The 16,348-nt window shown below is 52.8% G+C and overlaps 1 non-coding gene across 1 annotated transcript; it reads right to left on the reverse strand.

Annotated features, from left to right (window-relative positions):
• Nucleotides 1-5,948: 5,948 nt before the first annotated feature.
• On the reverse strand, nt 5,949-6,019 carry TRNAG-GCC (transfer RNA glycine (anticodon GCC)). Its single transcript has one exon. It is a non-coding gene; the product is annotated as a tRNA-Gly (tRNA).
• Nucleotides 6,020-16,348: the final 10,329 nt, after the last annotated feature.

The raw sequence follows: 16,348 nt of genomic DNA on the forward strand, positions 1-16,348 counted from the left end.
CTGTCCTGCAGTTTGGCCTTATAGACTGTTCACCATTCCTAGACATTTCACCTAATTCAAAATGGAATTCTATACTGGAAAATTTTAACTTTACCCCAGCATCAGTTGCAACTTGGGCTGGTTTGACAGTGCCAAGTAGCTCCTGCAATCTGCTATCAAGAACTGAGGACAGTGAGTTATTTTGCCAGGGAAAAGAGCCGAGGTATGTGTTTGGGGTCTATGGCCCTAGAAGCCATGTGACTCCTGAAATTCCGCATTACACAGGATGGTTCCCAGACCCAAGCTGGAACCAGTGCCAAATCAGGCTGGTTGACAGTGCCAAGTGGCTCCTGCTATAGCCATCATGATCCGGGGCAGATGACTTTTCTTTTCAAAGAAAAATGCTGGAGGTTTGACTGCAGGGGCCTGTGGCTGAAAGTGGCTGAAGGTTCCTGAAATTCCACAATACGCAGGATGGTTCCAAGACCCATGCTGGCACCAGTGCCAAGTCGGGCTGGTTTGAGAGTGCCAAGTGGCTCCTGCAATCTGCCATCCAGAAGCGGGGCAGGTGAGTTTTGTTTGCCAGGGAAAAGGAGCAGAGGTTTGTGTTTGGGGCCTATGGCTGGAGTGGCTGGCTGGCTCTTGAAATTACACAATATGAAGGATGGTTCCAGGATCAACCTGGCACCAGTTGTAACTCAGGCTGTTTTGACAGTGCCAAGAGGCTCCTGCAATCTGCCTTTAAGAACCGGGGATGGTGAGTTAAGTTTGCCAGGGAAAATGAGCTGGCATTTCTGTTTGGGGGCTTGTGGCCAGAGTGGCCGGTTGGCTCCTGAAATTCCGCAATACACAGGATGGTGCCCAGACCCAAGCTGGCACCAGTGCCAAGTCGGGCTGGTTTGAGAGTGCCAACTAACTCCTGCAATAGCTGTCAAAATCCGGGGCAGGTGAGTTTTCTTTTCAAAGGAAAATGGTGGAGGTGTAAGTTCAGTGGACTGTGGCTGGGAGTGGCTGGCTGGCTCCTGAAATTCCGCCATACACAGTAGGGTTCCCAGACCCAAGCTAGCACCTCTTGCAACTCGGGCGGTTTCACAGTGCCAATCGATCCTGCAATCTGCCATCAAGAACCGGGGACGGTTAGTTAGGTTATCCTCTTAAAATGAGCGATGATTTTTATTCGGTGGCCTGTGGCCAGAATGGCCAGCTGGCTCCTGTAATTCCACAATGTGCAGGATGGTTCCCAGACCCAAGCTGGCGCCTGTTGTAACTCGGGTTGGTTTGACAGTGCCAAATGGCTCCTGCAATCTGCCATCAAGGACTGGGGAAGGTGATTTTTGTTTGCCAGGGAAAATGGGCCAGCATTTCTGTTTGGTGTCCTGTGGCCAGAGTGGCCGGCTCACCCCTGAAATTCCATATTACGCAGGAAGGTTCCCAGACTCAAGCTGGCACCAGTTGCAACTGAGGCTGGTTTGACAGTGTAACGTGGCTCCTGCAATCTTCCATCAAGAGCCAGCAAAGGTGAGTTTTGTTTGCCCGGGAAAATTGGCCAGGATTTCTTTTTGGGTGCCTGTGGCCAGAGTGGCTGGCTGGCTCCGGAAATTACACAATACGCAGGATGATTCCCAGACAGAAGCTGGCACCAGTTGCAAATCTGGCTGGTTTGACAGTGACAAGTGGCTCCTGCAATCAGCCATCAAGAACCGGGGCAGATGAGTTCTGTTTGCTAGCTAAAAGGAGCGAGGTTTTTAGTTGGGGGCCTTTGGAGAGAGTGGCCGTCTGGCTCCTGTATTTCCACAATACGCAGGGGGGTTCCCAGACCCAAGGTGGCACCAGTTTCATCTTGGGCTGGTTTTACATTGTCAAGTGGTTCCTGGAATCTTCCATCAAGAACCGGGGCAGTTGACTTTTGTTTGCCAGGAAAAAGGAGCAATGTTTTTTGTTGGGGGCCTATGGCCAGAGTGGCAGGCTGGCTCCTGAAATCCCACATTACGCAGGATGGTTCCCCGAAACAAGCTGGCACCAGTGCCACGTCAGGCTGGTTTGATAGTACCGAGTGGTTCCTGCCATCTGCATCAACAACTGGGACAGGTGAGTTTAGTTTTCCAGGCAAAATGGGACAGGATTTATTTTTGGAGGTCTATTGCTAGGAGGGGGCAGCTGGCTCCTTAAATTCCTCAATATGTAGGATAGTTCCCAGACCAAAGCTGGCACCAGTGCGAAGTCGGGCTGGTTTGACAGTGCCAAGTTGCTCCTGCAATCTTCCATGAAGAACCGGGGAAGGTCAGTTTTGCTTGCCAGGGAAAAAGGGCCAGGATGTATTTGGGGAACAGTGGCCGGAGTGGCCGGCTGGCTCCTGAAATTCCACAATACGCAGGATGGTTCCCAGACCCAAGCTTGCACCAGTGCCAACTCGGTCTCGTTTGACAGTGCCAAGTGCCTCCTGCAATTGGCCATCAAGAACCGGGATAGGTGAGTATTGTTTGCAGAAAAAAGGATAGAGGATATTTTTGGGGGCCTTTGGCTGGAGTTTCCGGTTGGCTCCTGAAATTGCCCAATACACAGCATTTTTCCCTGTCCCAAGCTGGCACCACTGCAACGTCAGGCTGGTTTGGCAGTGACAAGTGACTCCTGCAATCTTCCATCAAGAACGGGGAGAGGTGAGTTTTGTTTGCAAAAAACAGGACAGAGGATTTTATTTGGCACCTATGGCCGGAGATCCCGGCTGGCTCCAGTAATTCCACAATACGCCGGATGGTTCCCAGACCCAAGCTGGTACCAGTACCAAGTTGGACTGGTTTGACAGTGCCAAGCGGCTCCTGCAATCGGAGAGCAAGACTAGGGGAAGGTGGGTGTTTTTTGCCAGGGAAAATGGGCCAGCATTTCTGTTTGGGGACCAGTGGCTGGAGTGGCTGGCTGGGTCCTGAAATTCCACATTATGCAGGTTGGTTCCCAGACCCAAGCTGGCACCAGTTGCATCTCGGGCTTGATTGACATTGCTGATTGGCTCCAGCAATCTGCCATCAAGAATCATGGCAGGTGAGTTTTGTTTGCCAGGGAAAATGGGACAATATTTCAGTGTGGAGTCCTGTGACCGGAGTGGCTGGTCGGCTCCCTAAATTCGGCATTATGCAGGATGGTTCCCAGACCCAAGCTGGCACCAGTGCCTAGTCGGGCTGGTGTGACAGTGCAAAGTGGCTCCTACAATGTGCCATAAAGAACCTGGGAGGTTCAGTTTTGTTTGCCAGGGAAAAGGAGCAAGGTTTTTAGTCGAGGGACTGTGGCCTGAGTTGCCAGCTGCCCCCTGAAATTCCAGAATATGCAGGATGGTACCCAGACCCAAGCTGGCACCAGTTGCAACTCGGCCTGATTTCACAGTGCCAGCTGGCTCCTGCAATATTCCATCAAGAACCAGGGCAGGTGAGTTTTGTTTGCCAGGGAAAATTGGCCAGCATTTCTGTTTGGGGACTTGTGGCCGGAATGGTTATCTAGCTCCTGAAATTCCACAATCCGCAGGATGGTTCCCAGACCCAAGCGTGCACCAGTGCCAAGTTGGGCTGGTTTGACAGTTCCAAATGGCTCCTGCAATCTTCCATCAAGGACCGGGGCAGGTGAGTTGTGTTTGCCCATAAAAAGGAGCAAGGTTTTTGTTCGGGGGCCTGTGGCCTGAGTGGACAGCTGGCTCCTGAAATTCCGCATTACGCAGATGGTTCCCAGATCAAAGCTGGCATCACATTCAACACAGGCTGGTTCCACAGTGCAGAGTGGACCCTGCAATCTGCCAGCGAGAGTAGGATAAGGTGAATTTTGTTTGAAGAAAAAGGAAAGATGTTTATATTCGGCGCCTCTGACCAGAGTTTCCAGTTGGCTTTTGAAATTCCACAATACAAAAGATGTTTCTGAGACCCATGCTTACATCAGTTGCAACTCGGACCGGTTTGACAGTGCCAAGTGGCTCCTGGAAACGGCCATCAAGAAACGGTGAAGGTGAATTTTTTTTGTAGAAAAAAGGACAGAGTTTTATATTCCGCGCCTGTAGCCGGAGTAGCCGGCTGGCTCCTTAAATTCCACAATACACAAGATGGTTCTCAGACCCATGCTTGCATCAGTTGCAACTCGGGCTGGTTAGACAGTGCCAAGTGGCTGCTGCAATCTGCCATGAAGTACCAGGGATGGTGAGTTTTGTTTGCCAGGGAGAATAGGCCAGCATTTCTATTTGGGGGCCTGTGGCCACACTGGCCATCTGGCTCCTGAAATTCAACAATATACAGGATGGTTCCCAGACCCAAGCTGGCACTAGCTGCAACTCCGGCTTGTTTGACAGTGCAAAGTGGCTCCTGCAATCGGCCATCAAGAACCGGGGTAGGTGAGTTTTGTTTGCCACGTAAAAGGAGCAAGGTTTATATACTGGGGCCTGTGGCTGGAGAGGCCGGCTAGCTCCTGAAATGCCACAATACGCTGGATGCTTCCCAGAAGCAAGATGGCACCAGTTACAACTCAAGCTGGTTTGACAGTGCCAAGTGGCTCCTGCAATCAGCCATCATGAACCAGGGCACGTGAGTTTTGGTTGCCAGGGAAAAGCAGAGCGGTTTTCATAACGGGGCCAGTGGCCGGGAGTTGCCGGCTGGCTCCTGAAATTCTGCTATACGCAGGATGGTTCCCAGACCCCAGCTGGCACCATTTGTAAATTGGGCTGGTTTGACAGTACAGAGTGGCTAGTGCAATCTGCCAGCAAGGCTAGGGAAAGGTGAGTTTTGTTTGCCAGGGAAAATGGGCCAGCATTTCTGTTTGGAGACCGACGGCCAGAGTGGCCGGCAGGCTCCTGAAATTCCGCAATACGCAGGATGGTTCCCCGACCCATGCTGGCACCAGTGTCAAGTCAGGCTGGCTTGACATTGCCAAGTGGCTCCTTCAATGTGCCATCAAGAACCGGGGATGGTCAGGTTTTTTGCCATGGAAAAGGAACGAGGTTTTCTTTTGGGTGCCTTTGGCCTGAGTGGCGGGCTGGCTCCTGAAATTCTACTATACGCAGGATGGTTCCCAGACCTAAGGTGGTACCAGTGCCTAGTCCGGCTTGTTTGACAGTGTCAAGTCGAACCTGCAATCTCCCATGAGGAACCAGGGATAGTGAGTCTTCCTTACAATGGAAAATGCATGAGGTTTTTTTTCCCGTGCCTGTGGCAAATGTGGCCGGCTGGTTTCTGAAATTCCACGATACACTGGATGGTTCCCTGATCCAACACGGCACCAGTGGCAACTGCTGCGGGTTTGACAGTGCTAAGTGGCACCTGCAATCGGCAATCAAGATTCGTAGATGATGAGTTTTGTTTGTCAAGGAAAATGGGCACACATTTCTCTTTGGGGGCCTGCGGCCCGAGTGGCCGGCTGGCTCCTGAAATTCTACAATACACAGGATGGTTCTGTCGTGGGTTGACAGCCTTTATCCCAATATAGTGTGTTGTGTCTGGCAGCTGTGCCTTTTCTCTCTTCCCCCCCCCCCCGTCCCCGCAGCCGTCTTGCCGCGGCGGGGCGGGGAAGAGAGGAGGGAGGGTTTGACCAGGCCTCTTTGGCTTTTTGCTTTTGCTGCTTGGCTTGGCTAGCCGCTTTGCTTGCTTGCTTTCTGCTTTTTGCGCTGTTTTTTTTTTCTTTTCTCTTGTTCCCTCTTTCTTACCCTCCCCTGAAGATACTGGACCGGCTCCGGACCTGACCTGAGAGCTCCAGGACACCCGAAGCTTGCAAAGAAGAGTGGCACCCTCTCAACACAGTCTGTTTTTTGTTTTCTTTTCTTTTCTTGTGTTGGGGAGTGTTCTTTTGTTACTTGTAAATAAATAGGTTTGTTTTCCACTTTGCTCCTCCGAGAAATTCCTTCCCGAACCCGGTATTGGGGGAGGGGTGGTTGGAGGTTTGTTTTGGGGGGCTCCCTTTTGGAGATTTCCCCTAAATTGTCCTAAACCAGGACAGTATATTTTTGGTGCATTGGCCGGGAATCAAACCCAGGCCTCCCGCATGGCAGGCGAGAATTCTACCACTGAACCACCAATGCTACTTGGAGTAAGTGGATTGCCCTCATTACACAGCGCGCTCGAATTGGGAAGTTAAATCGCCCTGGGATCCTGGAAATAATTACAAATTGGCCTGAAGGTGAAACCTTTAGTGTCGCGGATGAGGAACAAAAGCCAGTGACCCGGGTTGAGGAAGCTCCGCCATACAATCAGTTGCCAGTAGAAGAAACACGTTACGCTCTATTCACCGATGGTTCTTGTCGCATCATAGGGATGAAACGGAGGTGGAAAGCAGCTGTGTGGAGTCCCACTCGACGGGTTGCAGAGGCTACTGAAGGAGAAGGTGAATCCAGTCAATTTGCTGAAATCAAAGCTATTCAACTGGCCCTAGGTATTGCAGAGAGAGAGAGGTGGCCAAGGCTCTATTTGTATACCGATTCCTGGATGGTAGCCAATGCTCTATGGGGATGGCTGAAGAGATGGAAAGAGGCGAACTGGCAGCGAAGAGGAAAACCAATTTGGGCTGTGAAAGAGTGGAAAGATATCGCTACTCGGTTAGAGAAGTTACCTGTGAAGATTCGCCATGTAGATGCCCATGTCCCCAGAAGTAGAGCTAATGAAGAGCAGCAAAACAACCAGCAAGTCCATCAGGCTGCAAAGATAGGGGAGTTGAAGATAGATCTCGACTGGGAGCATAAGGGAGAGTTATTCTTAGCACGATGGGCCCATGATGCCTCAGGCCACCAGGGTAGAGATGCCACCTATAAGTGGGCACGAGACCGAGGGGTGGATCTAACCATGGACAGTATCTCTCAGGTTATTCGTGACTGTGAGACGTGCGCTGCCATTAAGCAGGCCAAGCGGGTGAAGCCCCTCTGCTATGGGGGGCGGTGGTCTAAGTACAAATACGGGGAGGCCTGGCAGATTGATTACATCACACTGCCTCAAATCCGCCAGGGCAAGCGCTATGTACTAACCATGGTAGAAGCCACCACAGGATGGTTGGAAACCTACCCTGTGTCTCATGCCACAGCCCGTAACACTATCTTGGGCCTTGAAAAGAAGGTCCTTTGGAGGCACGGTACTCCTGAGAGAATTGAGTCGGATAATGGAACTCATTTTAAAAACAATCTTATTAATACTTGGGCTAGGGAACATGGCATCGAGTGGATATACCATATCCCCTATCATGCACCAGCTGCAGGGAAAGTGGAAAGGTATAATGGATTGTTAAAAACCACCTTAAAAGCATTGGGTGGGGGTCTTTAAAAAACTGGGAGCAGCATTTGGCAAAGGCTACCTGGTTAGTTAACACACGAGGTTCCACCAACCGAGCGGGTCCTGCTCAGTGTGAGCTCCTTAATATAGTAGATGGGGATAAAGCCCCAGTGGCCCATGTCAGAGGTTTGTTGGGAAAGACAGTATGGATCAACCGTGCCTCGAGTACAGACAAACCCATCCGTGGGATTGTCTTTGCTCAAGGACCAGGTTATACATGGTGGATAATGCAGAAAGATGGAACAACACGGTGTGTACCTCAGGGGGATCTGATTGTGGGATGAGACTCATATATGAATGTCATTGTTTGTTGAATGTGAGACAGAAGGAAACTGTAAGTGTCAAAGGTCTGAGCAAGTAAGAGGAGAGGAATGCGTAAGTGTCAAAGGTGTGAGTAAGTGAAATGGAAGTTTTTATTGTATATTCACGATATGGGATAAGGGGTGGAGTGTCGTGGGTTGACAGCCTTTATCCCAATATCGTGTGTTGTGTCTGGCAGCTGTGCCTTTTCTCTCTTCCCCTACCCCCCCGCAGCCGTCTTGCCGCGGCGGGGCGGGGAAGAGAGGAGGGAGGGTTTGACCAGGCCTCTTTGGCTTTTTGCTTTTGCTGCTTGGCTTGGCTAGCCGCTTTGCTTGCTTGCTTTCTGCTTTTTGCGCTGTTTTTTTTTCTTTTCTCTTGTTCCCTCTTTCTTACCCTCCCCTGAAGATACTGGACCGGCTCCGGACCTGACCTGAGAGCTCCAGGACACCTGAAGCTTGCAAAGAAGAGTGGCGCCCTCTCAACACAGTCTGTTTTTTGTTTTCTTTTCTTTTCTTGTGTTGGGGAGTGTTCTTTTGTTACTTGTAAATAAATAGGTTTGTTTTCCACTTTGCTCCTCCGAGAAATTCCTTCCCGAACCCGGTATTGGGGGAGGGGTGGTTGGAGGTTTGTTTTGTTTTGGGGGGCTCCCTTTTGGAGATTTCCCCTAATTTGTCCTAAACCAGGACAGGTTCCCAGACCCAAGCTGGCACCAGTGCCAAGTCAGGCTGGTTTGACAGTGCCAAGTGGCTCCTGCAATCTTCCATCAAGGATGGTGGCAGGGGAGTATTGTTTGTCAGGGCAAATGGGCCAGCATTTCTGTTTAGGAACCTGTGGCCGTTGTGGCCGGATGGCTCTTGAAATTCCACAATACGCAGCATGGTTCCCATACCCAAGTGGGCAACAGCTGCAACTCAGGCTGGTTTGACAGTGCCAAGTGGCTCTTGGAATCGGCCATCAGGAACCGGGACAGGCGAATTTGTTTGCCAATTAAAGAACAGAGGTTTTTATTCGGCGCCAATGGCCGGAGTGGCCGGCTGGCTCCTGAAATTCCGCGTTACGCAGGATGGTTCCTAGATCCCAGCTGGCACCAGCTGCTACTCAAGCTGCTTTCACAGTGCAGTGTGGCCCCAGCAATCTGCCAGCCAGAACCGGGCATCACGAGTTGTGTTTACCAGTGAGAATCAGTCAGCAATTCTATCTGGGTGCCTGTGGCCGGTGTTTCCGGTTGGGTCCTGAAATTTCGCAGTAGGCAGGATGGTTCCCAGACCCAAGCTGGTACCAGTGCCAAGTCGGGATGGCTTGACAGTGCCAAGTGGCTCCTGCAATCGGCCATCACGAACCGGGGCAGTTAAGTTTCGTTTTAAGAAAAAAAGACAGAGGTTTGTATTCGGCGGCTATGGCTGGCGTGGCCGGTTGGCTCTTGAAATTCCGCATTATGCAGGATGATTCCCAGACCCAAGCTGGCACCCTTTGTAACTCGGACTGGTCTGACAGTGCAGAGTGGCCCCTGCAATCTCCCAGCAAGTCTAGGGAAAGGTGAGTTTTGTTTACCAGGGAAAATGGGCCAGCATTTCTGTTTGGGGACCAGCGGCCAGAGTGGCGGTCTGGCTACTGAAATTCCAAAATACGCAGGATGGTTCCCAGGCCCAAGCTGGCAATAGCTGCAACTCGGGCTTGTTTGACAGTGCCAAGTGGCTCCTGCAATCGGACATCAAGAACCGGGACGGGTGACTTGTGTTTTCCCATATAAAGGAGCGAGGATTTCATTGAGGGGCCTGTGGGTCGAGTAGCTGGCTGGCTCCTGAAATTCCACAATACGCAGGATGGTTCCCAGACTCAAGCTGGCTCCAGTGCCAAGTCCGGCTTGTTTGACAGAGCCAAGTGGCAACTGCAATCTACCATGAAGAACTGGGATGGTGAGTATTCCTTACAAAGGAAAATGCAAGAGGTTTTTATTCCGGTGCCTGCAGCGAAAGTGGCCGGATGGTTTCTGAAATGCCACAATATGCCAGATGGTTCCCAGACCCACGCTGTCACCAGGTGCAACTCAGGCCGGTTTGACAGTGCCTAGTGATTCCTTCAATTGGCCATTAAGGACCAGGGCAGGTGAGTTTTGTTTGCCACATAAAAGAAGCGAGGTTTTTATAGGGGGCCTGTGGCTGGAGTGGCTGGCTGGCTCCTGAAATTCCGCGTTACGCAGGATGGTTCCCAGACCCAAGCTGGCACCAGTCGCAACTCATACTGGTTTCAAAGTGACAAGTCACTCCTTCAATCTGCCATTAAGAACTGGGGCAGGTGACTTGTTTTTGCCCATATAAAGGAGCAAGGATTTCATTGAGGGGCCTGTGGCTCGAGTAGCTGGCTGGCTCCTGAAATTCCGCGTTACGCAGGATGGTTCCCAGCAGACTCAAGCTGGCTCCAGTGCCAAGTCCGGCTGGTTTGACAGTGCCAAGTGGCACCTGCAATCTCCCATGAAGAATCGAGGATGGTGAGTATTCCTTACAAAGGAAAATGCATGAGGTTTTGATTCCGGTGCCTGCGGCAAAAGTGGCTGGCTGGTTTCTGAAGTTCCCCAATTCACCGGAGGGTTCCCTGACTCTACCTGGCACCAGTGGCAACTGGTGCGGGTTTGACAGTGCCAAGTGGCACCTGCAATTGGCCATGGGGATCCCTGGATGATGACTTTTGTTTGCCAGGTTGAATGGGCTAGCATTTCTCTTTGGAGGCCTGTGGCCAGAGTTTCTGGTTGGCTCCTGAAATTCCAGAATATGCAGGATGTTTCCCAGACCCAAGCTGGCAGCAGTGCCAAGTTGGACTGCTATGAGAGTGCCAAGTGGCTCCTACAATGTGCCATCAAGAACCGCGGATGGTCAGGTTTTTTGCCATGGAAAAGGAGCAAGGTTTTCCTTCGGGGGCCTGTGGCCTGAGTGGCTGGCTGGTTTCTGAAATTCCAGAATATGCAGGATGGTTCCCAGACCTATGCTGGCACCAGTGCCAAGTCAGGCTTGTTTGACAGTGTCAAGTGAAACCTGCAATCTCCCATGAGGAACCCGGGATAGTGAGTATTCCTTACAAAGGAAAATGCATGAGGTTTTTTTCCCGTGCCTGTGGCAAATGTGGCCGGCTGGTTTCTGAAATTCTACAATACGCCGGATGGTTCCCTGATCCGTCCTGGCACCAGTGGCAGCTGGGGCAGGTTTGACAGTTCTAAGTGGCACCTGCAATCAGCAATCAAGATTCGTAGATGATTTTTGTTTGCCAAGGAAAATGGACACGCATTTCTCTTTGGGGGCCTGCGGCTCGAGTGGCCGGCTGGCTCCTGACATTCCGCAATACAAAGGATGGTTCCCAGACCCAAGCTGGCACCAGTCGCAACTCATACTGGTTTCAAAGTGACAAGTCACTCCTTCAATCTGCCATTAAGAACTGGGGCAGGTGACTTGTGTTGGCCCATATAAAGGAGCGAGGTTTACATTCAGGGGCCTGTGGCCCGAGTGGCTGGCTGGCTCCTGAAATTCTACAATATGAAGGATGGTTCCCAGACTCACGCTGTCTCCAGTGCCAAGTCTGGCTTGTTGGACAGTGCCAAGTGGCAATTGCAATCTCCCATGAAGAACCGGGGATGGTGAGTATTCCTTACAAAGGAAAATGCAAGAGGTTTTTATTCCGGTGCCAGCTGCAAAAGTGGCCGGCTGGTTTCTGAAATTCCACAATATGCCAGATGGTTCCCAGACCCACGCTGTCACCAGGTGCAGTTCAAGCCGGTTTGACAGTGCCCAGTGATTCCTTCAATCAGCCATCAAGGACCAGGGCAGGTGAGTTTTGTTTGCCACATAAAAGGAGCGAGGTTTTTATACGGGGGCTTGTGGCTGGAGTGGCTGGCTGGCTCCTGAAATTTCGCATTACGCAGGATGGTTCCCTGACCGAAGCTGGCACCAGTTGTAACTCGAGTTGGTTTGACAGTGCAAAGTGTCTCCTGCAATTGGCCATCAAGGATTGGGGCAGGTGAGTTTTGTTTGCCAGGGAAAATGGGCCAGCATTTCTGTTTGGGGGCTTGTGGGCGTAGTGGCCGGCTGGCTCCTGTAATTCCACCATATGCAGGATGGTTCCCAGACCCAAGCTGGCACCAGTTGCAACTCGGGCTGGTTTGACAGTGACAAGCGGCTCCTGCAATCAGCCATCAAGAAACAGGGTAGGTGACTTTTTTTCGCCAGGAAAAAGGAGCAAGGTTTTTATTCAGGGGGTGTGGCCAGAGTAGCCAGTTGGCTCCTGAAATTCAACAGTATGCAGGATGGTTCCCAGACCTAAGCTGGCACCACCAGCAACTCAGGCTGGTTCCATAGTGCCAAGTGGCTCCTGCTATCTACCATCTAGAACCGGGACAGGTGACTTTTGTTTTCAGAAAAAAGGTGTGAAGTTTGTATTCGGCGCCTATGGCCGGAGTTCGGTTGGCTCCTGAAATTCCACATTAAGCAGGATGGTTCCCAGACCCAAGCTGGCACCAGTGCCAAGTCTGGCTGGTTTAACAGTGCCAAGTGGCTCCTGCAATCTGCTATCAAGAACTGGGGAACGTGATCTTAGTTTTCCAAGGAAAATGGGACAGGATTTCTGTTGGGGGTCTCTGGCCTGGAGTGGCCAGCTGGCTCCTTAAATTCCTTAAAGAGGGAGGGTGGTTCCCAGACCCAAGCTGGCACCAGTGCGCAGTCGGGGTGGTTTGACTTTCGGCTGGGACCAGCCATAGCTCTCAAGGCTTTGGGCAGAGTTTGAGCTTTCCCCCTCCATATTCATGTGCCTAAGGGCAGGATGGTCAGAGCAGCACAGGTGAGTGCCCAGCCTGCCAGAAGGAATTCCTGTGGCAAAGGGAAAGGGACAGAACACTGGCTCAGGGCTTCAGCTGTATATTGGTTTCACTTGACTGTGCTGGCACAGCCAGGCAAGAAACAACTGAAGCATCCCACAGTGTTCCCTATTGCCCCAGGACAGCCCCAGCAACAGCAGCACAGCACAAAGGGCTGGGGAGGGACTCTGCAGCTTCACAGCACTGCTGGACAACAGGGGCAGGGAGAGCAGGGACACCAGGTGTGGTAGTTAGGGAAGAGGCGCTGCGGAAGATTGTCGCGATGTAACGGAAAGGCAGGACCCTCTGTTTCCCGTAGATAAGACCCTCTGTTACTCATAGATAAGAAACTAACATAGGAACGTGGCCCCACTAACAACAGGAATGTGGCCCCACTAACAGTAAAGTCAGCAACTTTCCACTCCTTACCCAGTACTTTTCCATTCCTTACTAACCATAGATAAGAAGGACAAACCCCCTTTTGACGTAGAGACCCCTAAGACTATAAGACCCCAGGAGAAGAAGTAATAAACGCCTTTTGACCGTCCACCACATTGGTGTCTGCGTATGTCATTGGCCCGAACGGCCCTGGAGAGTGGGCTGTCGAGCTGTTCCTCAGAACCAGGTCGCCTGCCTTGATCCAGAAGGCAACATTTCGGTGCCGGGACCCGGGAAAGCAGCTTGCGCCCGGGGAACGGGGATACTCCTGGACAGAGGACGGTGGCTGTGGCAGCAGGTCTGACCACAGCGGAGGGGACGCCCTCGGACCCGCTTGGACGATGGAATCCACAGCGAAGGTCGTAAGTCAGGCTCATGAGCAATGGGGAATTAAAGGTGAGCTCAGGAACTCTAATCTTGCTTTTGCAAGGCTCCTAGAGCTGGGGACGATCGAACGTCCGGTAAATATATTATATTCAGAAGCGCGGGAGAAGTGCACTGCTTCCTCAGCAGAGGACTCTAAGTCCGCAGGCAGTGGTAAAAACCTCAAAGCGTGGGGGAAAGTAGAAGAGGCCCTACGCAAGACGTTAGAAGAACAGGAGACGGGGGAAGCCGCACGTATATGTTTATTAGCTACACCAAAGCCGGGGGTGGGGGCTGCGACGCAGACCGCCTCTGAGAGCGATCGGATTGAAGGCGGGAATATGCGGGGGCTGGGCGCGTTCCACCCCTTCCCGAGCCCGAGCCCAGACCCCCCGGAGCCCCCAGGAGACCCCCCGGAACCCCCAGGGGACCCCCCGGACCTTCCTGCGGAGCCCACCGGGTCCTAGCCCCTCTGCGGAACCGTCCGAAAAAACCGCGGTTTCTCTATCCGTCTCTTCCCCGCCGGCCGCCCGTCCGGCGCAAGAAGCAGAGCAGCGCGCGCGATGCTTCTGGCAGGGACTCGCGGAGGAGGCGCGGAACGAGGCCGGATTGTTGGACCCCGCTAGGATAGGTAAAAACTCGCCCCCGCCATGTGCGTTTAAAAATGGCGCCGAACCACATGGCGAGGGCGGAAGGGAGGAGGCGGGGGGCGGAAACAGGGTCAGCCTGCTTAACTACGCATGCGCAGGCAAGCGGGGAGACGGGGCGGCCCCCGCGGAGGAGCGTAAGACCAATCAGAGCGCTCTATTCAAATTAGGTTGTTATGGGGCAAGGACCTCCCCCAGCAGGAGGCGGGGGGACCCCAGGGGGAGGGACCGGCACCACCCCCGAAGGGAGGAGCGAGGTCGAAGCCGAACAAAATGGCACGGAGTGCCGGAAGTGCTCCGGCTGGGACTCGGAAACCGAGAGAGCAGAATTAATGCGGTTTCGAGCGAAACAGAATAAAGCTTTAAACAATATCGGGAAACAATCGCAACACAAACTCACCGACTGGGGAAAAATAAAAGCAGCCTGTGGGGACCGGCCACTGGCAGCCTCCATGCACGCATTCCCAGGGAGGGTTGCCGGAGTGCGGGGGAACCAACAAAGGGCATATACCCCAGTTAACCCAAAAGAAGCCAAAGCGATTTCAGAAATAGGGATCAACTCAGCTGTAGTACCCACTCTTGAGGACGACCATTCTACCAATAACGATCTGCTCACTTTTGATATTACGCAAATAAGCCGCATGCTTTTTGATGGGGCGGGGCGGACTGTATTTAAGCAGGAATGGCAGGACGACCGCGTTAGCCCAGGCTTCTTGGAAGGGCAGCAACTCAGCGAGCTGTCCCCAGCCGGCGCAGCTTTCCCTGGCAGCACCCTCACTCCAAGCATCCCGGCCTTGGGGAAACAGGACGTCCTTTCCATGCTCGGATTTCGGATTACAAATTTATCATGAGGACCACTGCCGTACGCCCTCTGCTGCCAATCAAATTGACTTGGAAATCATCAGACCCTGTATGGATTGAGCAGGGGCCCCTGACAGAGCCTCGAATGGCAGCCTTGCAGGAACTGGTCGACCGCGAATTGCAAAAGGGTCACATAGAACCCTCCACCAGCCCATGGAACACCCCTGTATTCGTGATCCCCAAAAGGTCCAGAGAAGGCTATCGCCTCGTCCACGACCTGAGAGAGGTGAACAGGACGATCCGACCCATGGGTCCGGTCCAGACACTGCTACCCACAAACTCAGCCATCCCCGCAGGGCAGCCGTGCGCAGTACTAGATATCAAGGACAGTTTCTTTTCAATACCCCTGCACCCAGAGGATAGAGAACGATTCGCCTTTTCCATGGCGTTTTGGAACGGCGAGCGGCCCAACCTTTGCTTCCAATGGAGAGTGCTTCCACGAGGCCTGGTCGACAGCCCGACCATATGCCAAATCACCGTGGACAAAGCACTGATGCCAGTCCGACACTCCAATCCCAACGCAACCATCATCCAGTACATGGATGACATCCTGGTCGCAGCACCATCGACAAACCAAGTAGATCACCTGGTGACCACAATCACAGAGACCCTTCAGGCCAACGGCTTCGAGATCGCGAGCGCAAAGATCAAGAGAGGACCCTGCGTGACCTTCCTGGGAGTAGGAATTACCAGCTCCTACGAGACACCCCCCGAGATGAAGATCAACCGAGACATCGAGACGCTCCACGACGTGCAACGCCCGGTGGGATCGCTGCAGTGGCTTTGCAACATTGTCCTGATTCCTCCCGAGGCCATGAACCCTCTGTACGACCTCCTGAAAGGAAAGCACCCCTGGGATCCCAGGGAACTGACGCCGCAAGCAATGAGCTCCCTCGACTTCATTGAAAACCAGATGTCCACTGGCACGCTTGCCAGGTGGAACCCAGCCATGCCACTGGACTTGTACGTCCACTTTACACCGAAGGGGGGAATGGGAGCACTGGCCCAAGGACCTTCTGAAAAGGCCCGACCAATCCAATGGGTGGTCCTCGGAAGACCCGCTCGTGCATTCTCCCCAGGAATCGAATGCATCGCCAGCCTCATCATGAAAGGCAGGAGACTCGCCTTGAAACACCTAGGGACAGAACCGACAAGCATCCACCTTCCGTTTCGCAAGCAGCCGACCATGGAGTCAGCCACAATATCGGAGTACCTGGCCCTTGCTCTCTCCGGCTTCGGAGGAGAAATCTCCTATTCTGCCAGACCACCCTGGACTCAGCTGCCTACTGTAGTCGACATGGACATGCCACCGAAGGTCAAGGACAGACCGCAGCCGGGACCAACGGTCTTCACAGACGATTCCTCCACGACTTCAACCGCAGCAGCACTGTGGCAGGCAGGAGAGCAATGGCACTGCGTCAAAGCGTGTGACCCCACACTGTCAGTGCAACAACTGGAGGCAACAGCAGTGGTTTTGGCGTGCGGACTCTTCCAAGACGAACACCTCAACATTGTAACGGACTCTATATTCGTGGCAAGGCTCTGCCTAGCCATGGCAGGACCAGGAGTGTCAACATCTGCAGCAGCCCTAATGCTGGAAGAAGCACTCTCCTCGCGACAGGGCACCATGTCAGTCATCCACATCA

Source organism: Ammospiza nelsoni, chromosome 32 (assembly GCF_027579445.1).
Source record: "Ammospiza nelsoni isolate bAmmNel1 chromosome 32, bAmmNel1.pri, whole genome shotgun sequence".
Classification (NCBI taxonomy): domain Eukaryota; kingdom Metazoa; phylum Chordata; class Aves; order Passeriformes; family Passerellidae; genus Ammospiza; species Ammospiza nelsoni.